The sequence below is a fragment of the Lissotriton helveticus genome, chromosome 6 (assembly GCF_964261635.1).
Source record: "Lissotriton helveticus chromosome 6, aLisHel1.1, whole genome shotgun sequence".
Taxonomy (NCBI): Eukaryota; Metazoa; Chordata; class Amphibia; order Caudata; family Salamandridae; genus Lissotriton; species Lissotriton helveticus.
The window spans coordinates 1232155499-1232175076 of record NC_136067.1 but is presented as its reverse complement, the minus strand read 5'-3'; positions in this window follow the sequence as shown (position 1 = coordinate 1232175076).

Below are 19578 nucleotides of genomic sequence, written 5' to 3'. Positions count from 1 at the left end.
TTGTTCATCCTGGCGATGGACCCTCTGGTCCGTCATTTTCAAGAGTTACACCTCCATAGGGGGCTCCAGTTCTGCACAGGGCCGCTCCTCCTTTCCTTATACGCCGATGACATGATTCTGTATGTTCATGCACCACAGACTAATCTGGAACCCCTGTTATGGGAATTGACCCGTTTTGGAGAGTACTCTGGCCTTTGAGTTAACTGGCACAAGTCTGTTGTCTTCCCGCTTACCCCCTCCACCTCCAAATGGGAGTGTACCTTTCCTCTTGAATGGGTCACTGAATCGGTGAAATATTTGGGTATTCACGCCCACCTTGACACGGTGCCCATGATTCGTTTGAACTATGGGCATGCCCTTGATTTTGTTGAGGACCGCCTGGAGCACTGGATTCGCCTCCCCTTATCCATGGCCGGCCGGATCGCCATAATTAAAATGATCATACTCCCTGGTTTTTGTACCTATTCAACAATATCCCTATTCCACTCACCAAGATTTTTTTCTCGCAACTCCGCTCCTTATTGTTGCGATTGGTATGGGGCGATAGAACTCCAAGGGTTTCCTGGCGTACCCTAACACTTCCTTATGAAAGGGGTGGATTTGGGGTGCCCAACTTCTATCTTTATTATCTGGTTGCGCAGTGCTCGTATGCCTACCCCTGGTTCCATCCGGATGCTAGAATTTTGTATCTGAAACCGGAGGCGGACCTGGTGTTGCCTGCTACGCTTCATACCATTCTCCCAAAGGGGCTTCCTCGAGACCCACAGGATATACAAACAGTCTCCACCACGTGCTGGGTATGGGAAAAACTGCGTAGGTTACTACAGATTGAGGTATTATATTCCTCTACTCTTCCGCTGCCTAATGCCCACTGGCTCCCAATCACTGGCGAGTCTGTGGTCCAGCGTACATTAGCCAAAAATCAGATTCACACGGTCGGGGACCTGTTCCCAGACGGACATGTGTTCTCCGTGACGGAGGATCAGCGCTTTGCGGATCGATCATTTATGGACTCTTTCATACCGACTAGGCTCCGATCTATGCTTCGTGACGTATTCCGCACGTTTCCACTTCCCCCCGACGAGATGGCGACTCTCACGTTCATTATACAGAGTCAGACGGGAGCGCATGTTGTCTCTAAACTATGCAAGTTGTGCCTGGCCTCGCTTCCCTCCTCAGACACAGCAGTGCGTGCCGCATGGGAAAAAGACCTTGGGAACTCAATCACTGACGATCAGTGGGCAGCGTGCTGTGTGGCTACCAGGGAGGTATCCATTAATAGCAGACACAAGCTAATTCACTTTAAGTTTTTGAGATGGATGTATCATACCCCGGCACTAGCCCACAAAATTTACACTAATAGGCCACACTGCTGCCCTAAATGCAAAGGCCCATATGCAGATTTTTCCCACCTTTCTTGGACCTGCCCCCTGCTTCATGACTACTGGGTTCAGGTTCATCGTCTTTTGGGGGATATACTTGACTTGGAGCTTACGCCCACCCCTGAGATAGCTTTATTGGGGTATGTCGTAAACTTCCCACGCGCTACACGTAAATTGGCGGCCATTGGCTTTTTATTGGCTAAGCGAGAGATTGCGCTGCTTTGGAGCTCTAGGCGCACACCAAGCTCTCAGGCCTGGCTTCGTAGCATGGCCCACTGCAATGTCAACAGTGAAGAATTCTCCACACTGGTCCCTGTTGTCTCCCGCCCAATTGACATTTGGGGGCCGTACCGCACGTATATTGCGAAAATTACCCGGGACTCGCAAGCTCAGTCCATCAATGCCATAGTGCCGGAGGGGATGGGGTAGGCGTTTGTGCATGGCGTCAGTGCGAGCGCCTTTTCTACTGCCTGTGCCACACGCACATTCACACTGACTTGTGGTGCTTAGTAAATGCAGACACCACGGTTGTACCTGAATACACTCGCTGGGTACTAGTTGCTGTCATACTCCGCTGAGAAGGTAATTTTTGTTCACATTTGTGTTCACTGCGGAATGTTATGATTCATAATGTGATGCCATATGTCCTCTCAAAACGCCATACTACTTGCAGTTTGTTGTTGTGACGATTGAATGACTTCCTCTCTCTCGCACACACTAATGTATACTTCATCTATACTCCACTTTTAATTTTTTTATTGTTTTATTATATCTCTCCTTTATGTTATTCAATACCTTCCATTGCATTTTTCTTACTTTGTCTTAAAATCAAAAATTGAAATGCATCACGCTTATCGTTGTTGATCCCTCTGTATGATTGTTTAACATATGTATAAGGTTTTGTACATCTGCAAGCTCGAACTTTATTGACTCTTGTAAATGTAAGAGTGGATCATCTATCTGTTTAATAAACAAATTAAAATAAAAACCAATACACTCATCACTAACACAACACCAATCAACACCATACATAATTACATCCCATTCAGACACACTCTCCCTGCTGTAATTACACCTAACTGACCACCTTTTATCACTAACAAACATATAATGATCCTTCCATCAGTTGTCCAACAAACACCCTCCTCTCCCTTCAACCATAATAACACTAACACACAACACACACACTGCACACCACCCCACTTTGTAACTCTTGCAACAAACCAGTCTAAGATAAATACTCTCACCTCTACTTCATTCCCTCCTACACACAACATACACTCTACTCATAAACACATCACCACCCCCTCTACGTCACAACCTCCTCTCACAAACAATACTACACAACCAAATCCAGTGCATGAAACATATACATCAGCACCCCTTTTCACTACACCTCAAAAGCAAAACATATCACACACACCAGCACAACAAGATCTTCAGAGCACAACACCTCATAATACTTACCATCACAAAATACATACATATACCCACCTTTCAAACCACATAAAGGAACAAACTCCAATGCCAAGCCTTCACTGTTCCACCACACCTAACGCAGATACAGCAATACAGCAGCTCTCTTCTAACCGCCTCTCATCCATTGGACAAATTAGAACATTACAACATGACCCACATGCTGCACCACCTCCCCTGACTCATACACCTTCCGCCTTAAACACACGCAAAAAATATAAGCAACATGTCACACTTGCTCCAAAAGGTTGAGAACCTAGCTAAATGAGATAAAGGGCAGCATTTCTGGCCCTAGTACCGACCAGTCTCGAACAGGCTCAAACAGGCAACTACCTTTGTCCTCTCCACCCTTAACAGGCTCAAACAGGCAACTACCCTTGTCCTCTCCGCCCTTAACAGGCTCAAACAGGCAACTACCCTTGTCCTCTCCGCCCTTAACCTCGACGCCCGGGCTGAGACACCCTAAGCTTGGCCTTTTTTATAGCCCTAGTAATCAGGTGACCCCTTCAGCCAATGGGAACCCTAGCCCTAACACTATCCAATCACAACACTAGACCTAAATATCTAGAACCAATAAGAGACCAGGACCTTAAAGCCAATCTTAGCCCTAGTCCAAACGCCTAATCAGTTAAAAAACCCTGATCTCTACATCCAATAAAGGCCTTAGCCCTACCAGTAGCCCCAACCCAAGTCCAAGCAGCCAATAGTATAGGTAGCCCAGTCCCTACTTCCAATAGAAAGCCTAACCCTACTCTTAGTCCCACAACTAGTCCAACAACCAATCACACCAGAAGCCCTAAATATATACTTCCAATTAAAGGTCTAACCCTAGCCCTAGTCCCACCCTACTCTCAACAACCAATAACATAGGAAGCCCTAGTCCCTACTTCCAATAGAAATCCTAACCCTAGCCCTAGTCCCAACCCTACAATGATTGAATCACAGGCCCAGAAACCAATCAGATCCCTCAAATACCCAACCAATGAGGACATTAACCCTAACCCAATAGAAACACCAGATACAACCACCAATCAGTGTACATATGTGCCAACCACTAGCAGACCATATAAGGTCCCAGCGACCTCAGACAAGGTTTGCTGGCCAGGGAGTTGGAAGCTGCTTCTCCTGTTCAGAATCTCCTAGGAGACAGACAGGCTCAATCCACACTTTGGACTTCTGCAGGTGAAGGCTTCACTAACTCGAAATCTAACAATACTGTTTGAATACAACTTTACTCCCCCTGCTGGCCAAAAAACAAATTGCACAGGCCCCAGTAAATACATTTTGAACAGCTCACAGAAGAACCCACTGATGTACAATATCCCTGTTGCTGGGGGGGGGGGCTGGCCTCACTGGCCTGTGAACACAAAATGGTGGCTGGGGGTGCACTGTTTTAACACACAGGTCTTAGCACAGAGCAAAGGAGAAATTTGGAGGGAAAACAGATTTGTCACCAAGGAATGAGAGGGAAAACTACAGAGGTTGGACTGCAAATCCCACAATTCAACAGGTTAAATGCAAGCAATCATGGGCAGGGAAAACCACAAGTTTAAAACACAAAACAGGTGATAAAATATGCAATCACAGGCAGGTCAAAACTGCAATTTTAAAACTGTAACAACCACATGCAAAGACAGTAATCACAGAAATGGAAAATTGTTTTTTAAACAACTTTTGTTTTGGGAAGATACAGCACTAGTCTGTCTCCTTACCACTTCCTGGACTCTACTCACTGCAATCTGGGGCACAGGTAGTGATATCTGAGCAGTGGCAGCAGGTAATTCAAGCAGTGCGGGCGGGTGGGCCACACATGCACACATACACTCACCCATCTACATTCACACTCACTCATACCCATCCATTCACAAGCACATACACACAGACACCCCCATTCACAGCACACACGCACAAATACATGTACATTCCTACATACACACTCACACACATGCATGCAGCAAATCATTAAAAAAAAATATTGGGCTGCAGAGTTGAACTTGGGTGGCGGGAGGGAAGCCCCTATGGTTCCTGGAGGACTGGGACCACCACCTGTTCTCATTGGCTGGCTTTGTTATGGTTCAGTCAATGAGAAGAGGCAGCAGTCTCTTAATCGTCACAGAGTGGGATGGGGTCAGTGAGACTAAGAACCCCGTCCCACTCTGTGACATAGCTTCACTGATGGACAGTTGACCCTGTGCACTGCATGGCTTAAAAATGACCCTCCCAGGTCCAAATCTATCTGTGATATGCCCTCTCATCATGCGAGGAATGGCCTCCAAGCGATTTGCTATGCTGCAGAGGTCCCACCCACAGGGCTGTGAAATCTTCAGCTCAGCAAAGTTCAGCTCAGGTGCCTGAACATTTATGGCATGCACAGCACCTGGCTGCCTGACCTGCAGCCAGGTCGGTCAGGCTGACCTTTGCTCAGTCTGCCAGACACTGTTCATGTTTGCAAAAACATGGGCGGGCGGGGCCCCTCTGCTTTTAAAGGACAGGCTGTTACTATCTTTGAATTCTTGAGTATAGCTCTTTGTCACTTTGTCGCATCACCGCACATATTACATAGCTTTTTGCTAGCCACCATGGGAAATCTGCATACCAACGTAACTTCTAATGGTTCCTGGACAAATGTACAAAACCGAACTGCTGGAAAATGGTCAACTAGCCACTTGCCTGTTTCCACAAGAATGGGGTTATAAACAAATACAGTGGCAAGGTGATTAATAATTCACTGACAAAACCAAAGGTTACAGGGACATTATAATTAGGCTAACATTTGACTCGTCAAAACCAGAGAAATTTGCAGTTATATTTAGCTGAGCTAACTATAACTTACGCCCCGCAATGCACTGCTTATGACCTCACATATTACATCACTCATGACATGGTCAGTGACATCACCGATGAAATCACTGATTGACATCTCAAATTACATCACTCATGACACCTCAAATGATATCACTGATTACATCATTCACTGATTGTACATATTTTCTGACAGAAACTGGGTGTCAAACATATATACTAAGGTAAGTGTCCATGAAAGTGTCTGTATGGGTGACTAAGTGGGTGTGTAGAAGAATGAGTGGTTATGTGACAGACTGCATACATGAGTGAGTGGGTGTGTACAATTTTGCATGGGTGACTGAGCAAGTGAGCCTTTGGATGTATTAGTAATAGGTGGCTATGTGACTATCTCTATGAGTGAGTGAGTGGGTGTGTGAGTGGATGTAAGGCTGAATGAGAAGGTGAATCAGTGGCTGTATGACTGAGTGTACAGGTGTATAAGTAGCTGAACATGGTGAATGGGATATTGCATGAGTGGGTGTATGGGTGGTTAAAAAGGTATATCAGTATATGCATGGGTGACTGAGAGGTTAAATGGGTGCATGTATGGGTGCATGAATTGGTGTGAAAGTGAGTGTATGAGTATGTAAGTGGGTGTGTGAGTGGCTGTGTGGGTGAGTGAATGGGTGTGTGAGTGGCTCTATGGGTGAGTGAATGGGTGTGTGAGTGGCTGTATGGGTGAGTAAGTGAGTGTGAAAGAGGTTGTATGGCAAAGTATGTGCTTGGGTCAGTCACCATATATGTGTGAGTAGATTTGTGAGTAAGTGAATGGGTGTGTATAACTGTTTGGGTGAATGAGTGTTGTGTGAGTGACTTTGGGTGAGTGAGTAGGTTTGTGAGTTAGCTATATCGGTAAGTGATTTAGTGTATGAGTGGCTGTATAGGTGTTTGAGTGGGTGTGTAAGTGTTTATATATTAGTATGACTGGATATGTGAGTAGATGTGTTGGACAGTGAGTAGGTGCATGGGTGCCTGTATATGTGAGTATTGGTTGCTTTAGGGGGTGTATGGGTGGGTTGATGTGTACATGAGTCTATGGATGACTGAGTTGGTGTATGAGATGTATTGGGATGTAAGTGGATGTGTGAGTCATTCTGAGGATGAATTCATCCTCGATTCCATCAGTGATGTCATTTGATATGTCATCAGTGATGTCATTGGTGAAGTCACTGACTATGTCATGAGTGATTTAATATGTGAGGTCAAAAGCAGTGCATTGCAGGGGCATACGTTATAGTTGGCTCAGCTGACTATAACCGCTGAATTTCTCTAGATTTGTATGAGGGAAATGTTAGTCTAACTATAACATTTCTGGAACCTTTCTTATTTTCAGTGAATTTCTAAGGGTTTATTAATTCTATTTCTTAACTATAACGTCCCTGTAACCTTTGTTTTTTTCTGTGAATTTCTAAGATTTTTTATATTCTATTTCTTAACTTTAATATCCCTGTACCTTTGTTTTTTTTCAGTGAGTTTCTATATGTAGTCACCATATACACACAACAAACACAACAGCTCTTCTTAGAGCCACCCTATTTCTCAAACAATTGCTAATTTTAATTGGAAATACACATTCTTTTTAAATGTCTTAAATCTGCAAATTTCTTGCAGATCCTCAGACCAAAATCACACATTCAATACAAAACAGCACATTTAATATTTCTATAATACTGTATGGGTGTTACAGTGTGTGTAGAGGTTTGTGAATGGGTGTGACAGTGTATGTATGGGGTTGTGAATACGTGTTATAGTGTTTGTATCGGGTTGTGAATGGGTGTGAATGTGTCACTATAACTATATAAATAAGTGTGACAGTGTGTGTATGTGAATGGGTGTGACAATATCTCAATGTGTATGTCAATTTCTGACAGTCTCTAAAAGGTTATGTGAGTGGTATATCCCTAAGCCAATGGATATGTGAGTGGGTTTGACAGTGTCTGGATGGTTATGTGACTGGGTGTGACAGTCTCTAAATGGGTATGCCAAATGGTATGACAGTGTCTGAATGAGTATACAAGTGGGTATGAGAGTGTCTGTATGACTATGTAAATGACTGTGAGGGTGTCTTCTTTATGAGTATGTGAGTAGGTTTGACAGTGTCTTATAAGAATGGAACTTGATGTAAAAGTGTCTGTATACGTGTAACTATGGGTGTTACAATCTTTGCATGGGCGTGTGATGAGGTGTGACAGTGTGTGAATGGGTATGTGAATGGATGTGACATCCCAAGGGGTATATGAGTGGGTGTAAGAATGTCTGAATGGGTATGTGAGTGAATGTAAAACTATCTATATGGATATGTCAATGGCTATGACAGTGTCTATATAGGTATCTGAATAGGTGTGACAGTGTTAATGGCTATGTCAATGTGTGTCAGTATCTCAATGGGTATGTGAATAGGTGTGACAGTGTTTAATGGGTATGTGAATGGGTGTGAGATTGTCTTTATGGGTTTGCAAATTGGTCTAACAGTGCCTATATGGATATATGAATGGGTGTGACAGTGTCTGTATGGGTATGAGAGTGGGTGTGACAGTGTCTGAATGAGTATTATGTGAGTGGGTGTGTTAATGTTTATATGGGTGTAAGCATGGGTGTGGAAATCTTTCTCTCTATATATATATATTTTTAGGTCTCAACTATTCTATCCTGTTAGGGATTGAATAGGCGAGATTATAGTAAGCAGTCCGAAAAGTCTACCTAGCTGCGGATCGCGTAAAGTTCATGTGAGGCAGGCGTGTGAGGCAGGCACGTGCACATCAAACACCATTGGCCTCGGCATCAGACTTCAAAGGAAGCCGCTCGCACACCACCATTTGTCTGACCCTCGGCATCAGACTTCAACGGAATCCGCTCCCAAGCTGCTCCCGCGCCCCCATCAGACTTTATAGGAATGAGCTCCCGTTCCCCCACCCCCCGCCACAGCAATGCCGAGAGCTTGGTTTTTTTTGCATCCATTTCGCGGGGAAGCCGTGTTTTGTTCGGCATTCTCTGTACCTTTCTCGTTTTATTTTCTGGACAAAAGTGAAAGCCTACGGTGCTTGTTTACAGTAGCCTTGCTCCTCAAATGCTGTTGCTGTGTTGCCATCCCTCTAGGGACACTCAGCTTGAAAACACTCGACTTGCTAGCTGCAATGCTACATCCGCTATGCTTTCCCTCTAGTCACGTTGTTTCCTCGCAGACTGTGCTGACTCTGCCCCTCCTGATTCTGAAACTGACCAACGCAGTCACAACTCAGTCTCTTCTCTCTGTCTTATGATGTCTGCCCTGCCACCATTTACTTCGGACCCTCACCCTCACACCTCCTCACCCTCACACACCCTCAAACCCTCTCACCCTCACATACCCTCACACACCCTCACTCACCCTCACACACCCTCACATCCTCACCCCCTCACAACCCTCTCACCCTCACACCCCCACCCTCACCCTCACACACCCTCACCCTCACACCCCCTCACCCTCACACCCTTACCCTCACACACCTCCTCACCCTCACACCCCCTCACTCTCACACCCCATCACCCTCCCCCTCAAACACCCTCAATCACCCCTACACCCTCACCCACCCTCACACACCCTCACTCACCCTCACACACCCTCACCCTCACACCCTCTCACCCTCACACCCTCACCCTCAAACCCTCACCCTCACACCCTCACCCTCACACACCCTCTCACACTCACACACACTCTCACCCTCACACACCCCCACCCTCACACACCCTCACCCTCACACCCTCATAACCTCACCCTCACACCCTCTCACACCCTCACCCTCACACACACCCTCACACTCCCTCAAACCCTCACACACACACACTCACACCCCCTCTCACCCTCACACCACCTCACCCTCACACCACCTCACCCTCACACCACCTCACCCTCACACTCCCTCACCCCCGTCACCCTCACCCCCATCACCTCACACTCACACACCCTCACCCTCACACCCCCTCACCCTCACCCCCTCACCCTCACACCCTCAAACTCACACACCCTCACCCTCACAAACCCACACCCTCACAACCCCACACCTTCCCCTTCACATCCCCTCACCCTCACACACCCTCAAACCTCACACCCCCACACCCTCGCACACCTCACCCTCACACACACCCTCACCCTCACACACCCTCAGCCTCACTCCCCTCACCCTCACACCCTCACACCCCCTCACCCTCACACCCCCTGACCCTCACACCCCCTCACCCTCACACCCTCACACCCGCACACACCCTCACCCTCACACACCCTCACACCCTTTCACCCTCTCACACCCTCACTCACCCTCACACCCTCACCCCCTCACCCTCACACCTCTCTGACCCTCACTCACCCTCACCCCCTCACACCCCCACACACCCTCACACACCCTCACACACCTCCTCACCCTCACACCCCTCACTTTCACACCCCCTCACCATCACCCCCTCACCCTCACACCCCCATCACCCTCACATACCCTCACTCACCCTCTCACCCTCACACACCCTCACTCACACACCCTCTCACCTTCACACACCCTCACCCTCACATCCCCTCACCCTCACAGCCTCTCACGCTCACATCCCCTCACCCTCCCTCACACCCTCACCATCACACCCCCTCACCCTCACAGCCCCTCACACTCACACCCCTTCAAACCCCAACACCCCCTCACCCCCCTCACCGTCACAACCCTCTCACCCTCACTTACCCTCTCACCCTCACTCACCCTCACCCCCTCACACCTCCACACACCCTCACCCTCACCCTCCTCACCCCCTTAGACTCACACCCCCTCACCTCCTCACCCTCACACCCCCTCACTCTCACAGCCCCTCACCCCCCATCCTCACCCTCACACACCCTCACCCTCACGCACCCTCACCCTCACACACCCTCACCCTCACTCACCCTCCCACCCTCACACACCCTCTCACCCTCACACCCCTCACCCTCACATGCCATCACCCTCACACCCCTTCACCCTCACACCCCCTCACACCCCCTCACCCTCAAACCCCCTCACCATCACACACCCTTACCCTCACACACCCTCACACTCACACCCTCACACCCGCACACACCCTCACCCTCACACCCTTTCACCCTCACACACCCTCACTCACCCTCACACCCTCACCCCCTCACACCTCTCTGACCCTCACTCACCCTCACCCCCTCACACCCCCACACACCCTCACACACCCTCACACACCTCCTCACCCTCACACTCCTCACTTTCACACCCCCTCACCATCACCCCCTCACCCTCACACCCTCATCACCCTCACATACCCTCACTCACCCTCTCACCCTCACACACCCTCACTCACACACCCTCTCACCTTCACACCCCCTCACCCTCACATCCCCTCACCCTCACAACCTCTCATGCTCACATCCCCTCACCCTCCCTCACACCCTCACCATCACACCCCCTCGCCCTCACAGCCCCTCACACTCACACCCCTTCAAACCCCAACACCCCCTCACCCCCCTCACCATCACAACCCTCTCACCCTCACTTACCCTCTCACCCTCACACCCTCACACACCCTCACCCTCACCCTCCTCACCCCCTTACACTCACACCCCCTCACCTCCTCACCCTCACACCCCCTCACTCTCATAGCCCCTCACCCCCCATCCTCACCCTCACACACCCTCACCCTCACGCACCCTCACCCTCACACACCCTCACCCTCACTCACCCTCCCACCCTCACACACCCTTTCACCCTCACACCCCTCACCCTCACATGCCATCACCCTCACACCCCTTCACCCTCACACCCCCTCACACCCCCTCACCCTCACCCCCCCTCACCCTCACACCCCCTCACCCTCACCCTCACCCTCACTCCCTCACACCCCCTCACACCCCTTCACCCTCACACCCCCTCACCCTCACACCCCCTCACCCCACACCCTCACACCCCCTCACCCTCACACCCCTTCACCCTCACACCCCCTCACCCTCACACCCCCTCACACCACACCCTCACACCCCCTCACCCTCACACACCTGCACACACCCTCACTCACCCTCACTCACCCTCCCATACCCTCGCCCTCTCACCCTCACACACCCTCACTCACCCTCAACCCCCTCACCCTCACATCCCCTCACCCTCATACACCCTCACCCCCCTCACCCTCACACCCCCTCACCCCCTCACACACCCTCACTCAATCTCACACACCCTCATCCTCACACCCTCACATCCCCTCACCCTCACACCCCCTTACCCTCACACACCCTCACTCACACCCCCTCACCCTCACACCCCCTCACCCTCACACCCTCTCACCCTCACACCCCCTCACCCTCACACCCCCTCACCCTCTCACCCTCACACTCTCTCACCCTCACACCCTCACCCTCACACCCTCTCACCCTCACACCCTCTCACCCTCACACACCCTCACCCCCTCACCCTCTCATCCTCATACACACTCTCACATCCTCTCACCCTCACACCCACCACCCTCACATCCCCTTACACTCACATCCCCTCACCCTCCCTCACACCCTCACCCTCACATCCCCTCACACTCACACCCCTTCACACCCCCACACACTCTCACCCCCTCACCCTCACAACCCTTTCACCCTCACTCACCCTCTCACCCTCACTCACCCTCACCCCCTCACACCCCCATACACCCTCACACCCCCTCACCCTCACACACCCTCACACACCTCCTCACCCTCACACCCCCTCACTCTCACATCCCCTCACCCTCACACACCCTAATCCTCACCCTCACACACCCTCACCCTCATGCACCCTCACCCTCACACACCCTCACCCTCACCCACCCTCTCACCCTCACATACCCTCTCACCCTCACACACCCTCTCACCCTCACACACCCTCTCACCCCCTCACATCCCCTCACACTCCCTCACACCCTCACCCTCACACCCCCTCACCCTCACACACCCCCTTACCCTCACACACCCACTCACTCACCCTCTCACCCATCCTATCAACTTCACCCACCATCTCACCCTCACACACCCTTTAACCCTCACACACCCTCTCATCCTCTCACCCTCACACACCCTCTCACCCACCCTCGCACCCCCTCACCCTCACACTCCCTCACACCATCACCCTCACGCCATCACCCTCACACACACCTCACCCTCACCCCCCTCACCCTCACCCCCTCACCCTCACACCCCCTCACACCCCATACACCCTCACACCCCCACACACTCTCACACTCACACCCTCACCCTCACACACCCCCTCACCTCCTCACACACCCTCACCCTCACACCCCCTCACCTAACCCCAACACCCCCTCACACACCCTCACCCTCACACCCCCTGATCCTCACACCCCATCACCCTCAAACCCCCTCACCCCACACCCTCACACCCCCTCACCCTCACACCCCTTCACCCTCACACCCCCTCACCCTCACACCCCCTCACACCACACCCTCACACCCCCTCACCCTCACACACCCTCACACACCTGCACACACCCTCACTCACCCTCACATACCCTTGCCCTCTCACCCTCACACACCCTCACTCACCCTCACCCCCCTCACCCTCACATCCCCTCACCCTCATACACCCTCACCCCCCTCACCCTCACACCCCCTCACCCCTCACACACCCTCACTCACCCTCACACCCTCATCCTCCCACACCCTCACACCCCCTCATCCTCACACCCTCACATCCCCTCACCCTCACACCCCCTCACCCTCACACCCCCTTACCCTCACACACCCTCACTCACACCCTCACACCCTCTCACCCTCACACCCCCTCCCCCTCACACCCCCTCACCCCCTCACACACCCTCACTCACCCTCACACCCTCATTCTCACACCCCTCACCCTCACACCCCCTCACCCTCACACCCCCTCACCCTCCCACCCCCTCACCCTCTCACCCTCACACTCTCTCACCCTCACAACCTCACCCTCACACCCTCTCACCCTCACACACCCTCACCCTCACACACCCTCTCACCCCCATACACCCTCTCACATCCTCTCACCCCCACCACCCTCACATCCCCTCACACTCACATCCCCTCACGCTCCCTCACACCCTCACCCTCACACCCCCTCACCCTCACATCCCCTCACACCCCTTCACACCCCCACACACTCTCACCGCCTCACCCCCTCACCCTCACAACCCTTTCACCCTCACTCACCCTCTCACCCTCACTCACCCTCACCCTCTCACACCCCCATACAACCTCACTACCCCTCACCCTCACACACCTCCTCACCCTCACACCCCCTCACTCTCACATCCCCTCACCCTCACACACCCTCATCCTCACCCTCACACACCCTCACCCTCACTCACCCTCTCACCCTCACATACCCTCTCACCCTCACACACCCTCTCACCCTCACACACCCTCTCACCCCCTCACCCTCACATCCCCTCACCCTCCCTCACACCCTCACCCTCACACCCCCTCACCTTCACACCCCCTCACCCTCACACCCCCCCTAACCCTCACACACCCACTCACTCACCCTCTCACCCATCCTATCACCTTCACCCACCATCTCACCCTCACACACCATTTCACCCTCACACACCCTCTCATCCTCTCGCCCTCACACACCCTCTCACCCACCCTCGCACCCCCTCACCCTCACACCCCCTCACACTCCCTCACACCATCACCCTCACACTATCACCCTCACACACACCTCACCCTCACCCCCTCACCCTCACCCCCCTCACCCTCACACCCTCTCACACCCCATACACCCTCACACCCCCACACCCCCACACACTCTCACACTCACACCCTCACCCTCACAGACCCCCTCACTCTCACACACCCTCACCCTCACACCCCCTCACCCTAACCCTAACACCCCCTCACCCACCCTCACCCTCACACCCCCTGGCGCTCCCACCCCCTCACACCCTCACCCTCACACACCCCCTCACACTCCTTCACCCTCACATCCCCTCACCCTCACACCCCTCACACTCACTCCCTCACCCTCACACCCCCTGACCCTCACACCCCCTCACACCCTCAACCTCACACACCCCCTCACACCCCTTCACCCTCACACCCCCTCACCCTCACCTTCACACACCCTCACCCTCACTCCCTCACACCCCCTCACACCCCTTCACCCTCACACCCCCTCACCCTCACACCCCCTCTCACCCTCAAACACCCTCACCCTCACACCCCCTCACCCCCCTTCTCACACTCACACCCTCACCCTCACACCCCCTCACCCTCACACACCCCCTCACACCCCTTCACCCTCACACCCCCTCACCCTCACACCCCCTCACACCACTCCCTCACACCCCTTCACCCTCACACCTCCTCACCCTCACACACCCTCACAACCCCTCACCCTCACACCCCTCATTCTCACTCCCTCACACACCCTCACACCCCTTCACCCTCACACCCCCTCACCCTCACACCCCCTCACACCACACCCTCACACCCCCTCACCCTCACCCACCCACACACACCCTCACACCCCCTCACCCTCACTCCCTCACACCCCTTCACCCTCACACCTCCTCACCCTCACACACCCTCACAACCCCTCACCCTCACACCCCTCATTCTCACTCCCTCACACACCCTCACACCCCTTCACCCTCACACCCCCTCACCCTCACACCCCCTCACACCACACCCTCACACCCCCTCACCCTCACACACCCACACACACCCTCACTCACCCACACACACCCTCACTCACCCTCACACACCCTCACCCTCATATCCCCTCACACACCCTCACATCCCTCACCCTTACACCTCCTCACCCTCACACCCTCACACCCCGTCACCCTCACACACCCTCACTCACACACCCTCACTCTCGCACCCCCTCACCCTCACCCCCTCTCACCCTCACACCCTCTTACCCTCACACACCCTCACACACCCTCACCCTCACACCCCTCACCCTCACTCACACTCACACTTCCTCACCAGCATAGCACAACAAAACATAGCATAGCGTAACAAAACACAGCATAGCATAGCATAACATAAAATAGCCTAGGATAGCAAAACATAGCATAGCATAACAAAACAAAGCATAGGACAGCAAAACAAAACATAGCATAACAAAACAAAACATAGCATGGTAAAACACAACATAGCATAGCATAACAAAACACAACAAAACATAGCAGAACAAAACATAGCGTAACATAACAAAACATAGCATAACATAACATAAAACAAAGCATAGCGTAACAAAACATAGCAAAACACAGCAAAACATAGCATACATAACAAAACATAGCATTGCACAGCATAGCAAAACATAGCATAGCATAACAGAACACAACAAAACATAGCATAGCATAACAAAACACAACATAGCATAACAAAACAAAGCTTAGCATAGCATAACAAAACATTGCATAGCATAACAAAACACAACAAAACATAGCATAGCATTACAAAACATAGCATAGCATAATAAAACAAAGCATAGGATAGCAAAACTAAACATAGCATAGCATAACAAAACAAAGCATAGGATTGCAAAACAAAACATAGCAAGACACAACAAAACATAGCATAGCTTAACAAAACACAACAAAACATAGCATAGCAAAACAAAACATATAATAGCATAGCAAAACATAGCATACCAAACACAACAAAACATAGCATAGCATAGCATAACAAAACATAGCATAGTAAAACAAAGCATAGCATAATAAAACACAACAAAACATAGCATAGCATAACAAAACATAGCATAGCAATACAAAGCATAGCATAGCAAAACATAGCATAGCATAACAAAACATAGCATAGCATAACAAAGCACAGCATAGCATAGCATAACAATTCAAAGCATAGGATAGCAAAACATAGCATAGCATAACAAAACAAAACATAGGATAGCAAAATAAAAACATAGCATAGCATACAGCATCACTCCGCACCACCACAGCATCACTCAGGGGCACCACAACATCACTATGTGCTACCACAGCATCACTGAATGCCACAGCATCATTCATTCGCCATCACAACATCACTCAGCGCCACCACAGAATCAATCTGTGCAACCATTCAACAACACCTGGTTCAAATATGTTCTCTCAATGTTTCAAGCTTTATTACAAATGTAACAAAAAGATGTTAATATTTCACTTCTAGTCTTGGATTTTCGTCACAATAAAATACACTGAACATAATCTTCACAAAAGTTATTTACAAAACTTTAAGCTATTGCCATTATAAATTACAATAACTTATATTTACGTATTAAATATTGAAAAAAAATTAAAAGCCATTGTTATTTGTAATATCAATACATGCAAGTCACGCAAATACAACACATATTGCATTACAAATGCTATAGGTGTTACATTTGCGAAAATTATAATTATTCTCATTGTAAATGACAAAGCTATTAATTTCACTATTTTCAAAAACAAAACATAAATAAAAAATGTGTCATTTACAATACCAATAGCTCAAACTTTCCTAATGCGAGACCTATTGCATTGCAAATGCTCGTTTCAGTTACACTGGCTCGGTGAATCAACCGTGGAGGTACGCGGGGGCACGTTGAACCCCATGAAGGGATCCGCAGAGTTCGAAGTGGTTTAAAAATTATTTTTTTTGCATTTTGCTAGCCAATATACATACTACACCCACATCAATCTCAGGTGGCCAGCCAATCAGAAGATTGGTAGTGCTTGTGGATCCACGGTACCCCCACAAGTGGATTTGCATCCCTATATGCACAAATTTTGATTTTCCCTAATATTTTAAAAACTGCTGAACAGATTTACACCACATTACAAAAAGCACAGTCTGTGGACCACCAGCTAGCTTCCTACCAGATTTGGTGCAATTCCGTCTAGTGGTTCGGGCTATAGGCTTGTTCAAAGGTCCTATGGTAATTAACCTGGGAAAACACACTTTTTTTATACCCCTTTCTATCCGCCCATGCCTTACGGATCAGCCCAAAACTTTCCATGCACAATAAGAATCTCTGGCACAATTTTTGTTGAAAATTTTGTAAAGATTCTTCAAACTGTACCAACGAAGTAGGCAAGTCAAAAAACGCTCTACCTATGAAAATTAGGTCCTAACTATAACCACCTACTGGCAACTGTCAGTAGGCAATATTGATAACATGTACTTATCAGGGGAGTAACACAGGCCTCATGCAGACCCTGTGGCACATGGGTCCACAACCTTGAAGTGGCCCCCATTAAATCTAAAGGATGAGATATGGAAGACACTGGACACCCTCATCACATTCTGCAGTGGGGCACCTATCATTTTGTGTTACGCCACTGATCTTCAGATGGTGTTTGCTGCTGTAATGCCATTCTGTTGGGCTTCATATAACAGTTGTTATTTACTCCTCCCCAACATAGCAGTTCTTGATTTATCAACATTAGAAAGATAAATAGCTGAAACAGCTTTTCTGGAATTCAATTCTAGGTTCGACAGCTTATAATCAGAACTATCTAAAGCGAGTAATTATCTCATGGAGCTATCTAACCCGCCGTAAACATAATAACCTGTAAATCAACAAGCTTTGTCAAAGAATTTGTATGTTTGATTTCCTGCACTACACATACAAAATGAGTTACTGGCTGGAGAACCATGAATCGTATCCTGGTCTTCCCGCCAGAGAAGGAAACAAACAGGAGTACAACAAATACCTGGACCATGCATTCTAGCCTTGAAAGCAGTTCCGTACATTAAGCCCCTAAAGAAACTTGTATATCCTACATCCTAATATGTCAAGAGCTAGGGACAGGAGTCAATATTTTACATTCTTCCAAGTGTAAACTGTTTCTGAAGCCACACTGTCTTCCCTGAGAGAAACACAGTTACAGAAGATGATCCAAGCAAAGTAGAGCCAAAGAACACCCAACGGAAAGTCACCAAGGCATGAAAACCTGTGTGTTATATAATTTCCATTGACCAATTCTGTTCCTTCAGGTTTATAATTGTGGACTGGGCTGGTAGAGCTGGAATTTGTTCTACAGCTTGTTGTCGCTTCATGGGTTGGAATGTCAGAAGAATACAGAAGTGGAGATCCAATGGATCAGAGGAGAAGAATGGAAGAGCTGTGACAAATTTGTCAACATATAGCCCTAAAGCAGGAACCATCTGGTAAGAAGTTTAGGGTGCATACAACTGCATCCTTTGAACATGGATTTTTTTTTTTTACTTTTTGCATTTTTCAAACTTTGCAAAGAGGAACGCTAGGTATGTTTCTTAATCAATGAATTATCAATGCAAAAAGTTTACCTCAAATAAGAAATGGGGAGGTCAGATTTGTTCACCAACATCCCTATTCAAGCCGGGTGCAGATGTCCCCCACAGCTATGTCCCATTGCTCGGTCCAGATGCCTCTCCCTGCCCATGAAAGGAAACGTTTTGCAGAAAGCCACGCTGCCCAGAATTGGAAGTTCCAAAATAAAATCAGTGAACTTGGTTGAGCATAGTTTAAGGCCTCAGGCAAGAGTTGAATCAGATTGACATTTGGCAATAAACTTAAACCTGCTCACACAGAGAACAGGTTTTAACAAAAGGTCTTGTTACAAAATATACATGATTATCTTTGTATCCCTGCGCATCACCTCTAACATATTAAAGTTAAGTATGGGAAGACCTATGTATATTTCAAAAACACGTATGCAGGGGTCCATCCTGTACCTTCATTAACAAATTGTGAACCGTTTCAGAAGCCATACTGTCTGTTGCAGCGTTTTGCGGTGCTCCCAACAAAATAGTAGTTTGCAGTTGAATCATCGTTCTTGACGTTTTCATGAACTTGCTTGTGATCTTGTAAACCTTAGGCAGACTGTAGTGTTTGAAAGTTCCTGGGTCAGTAGGTGTGCGCCA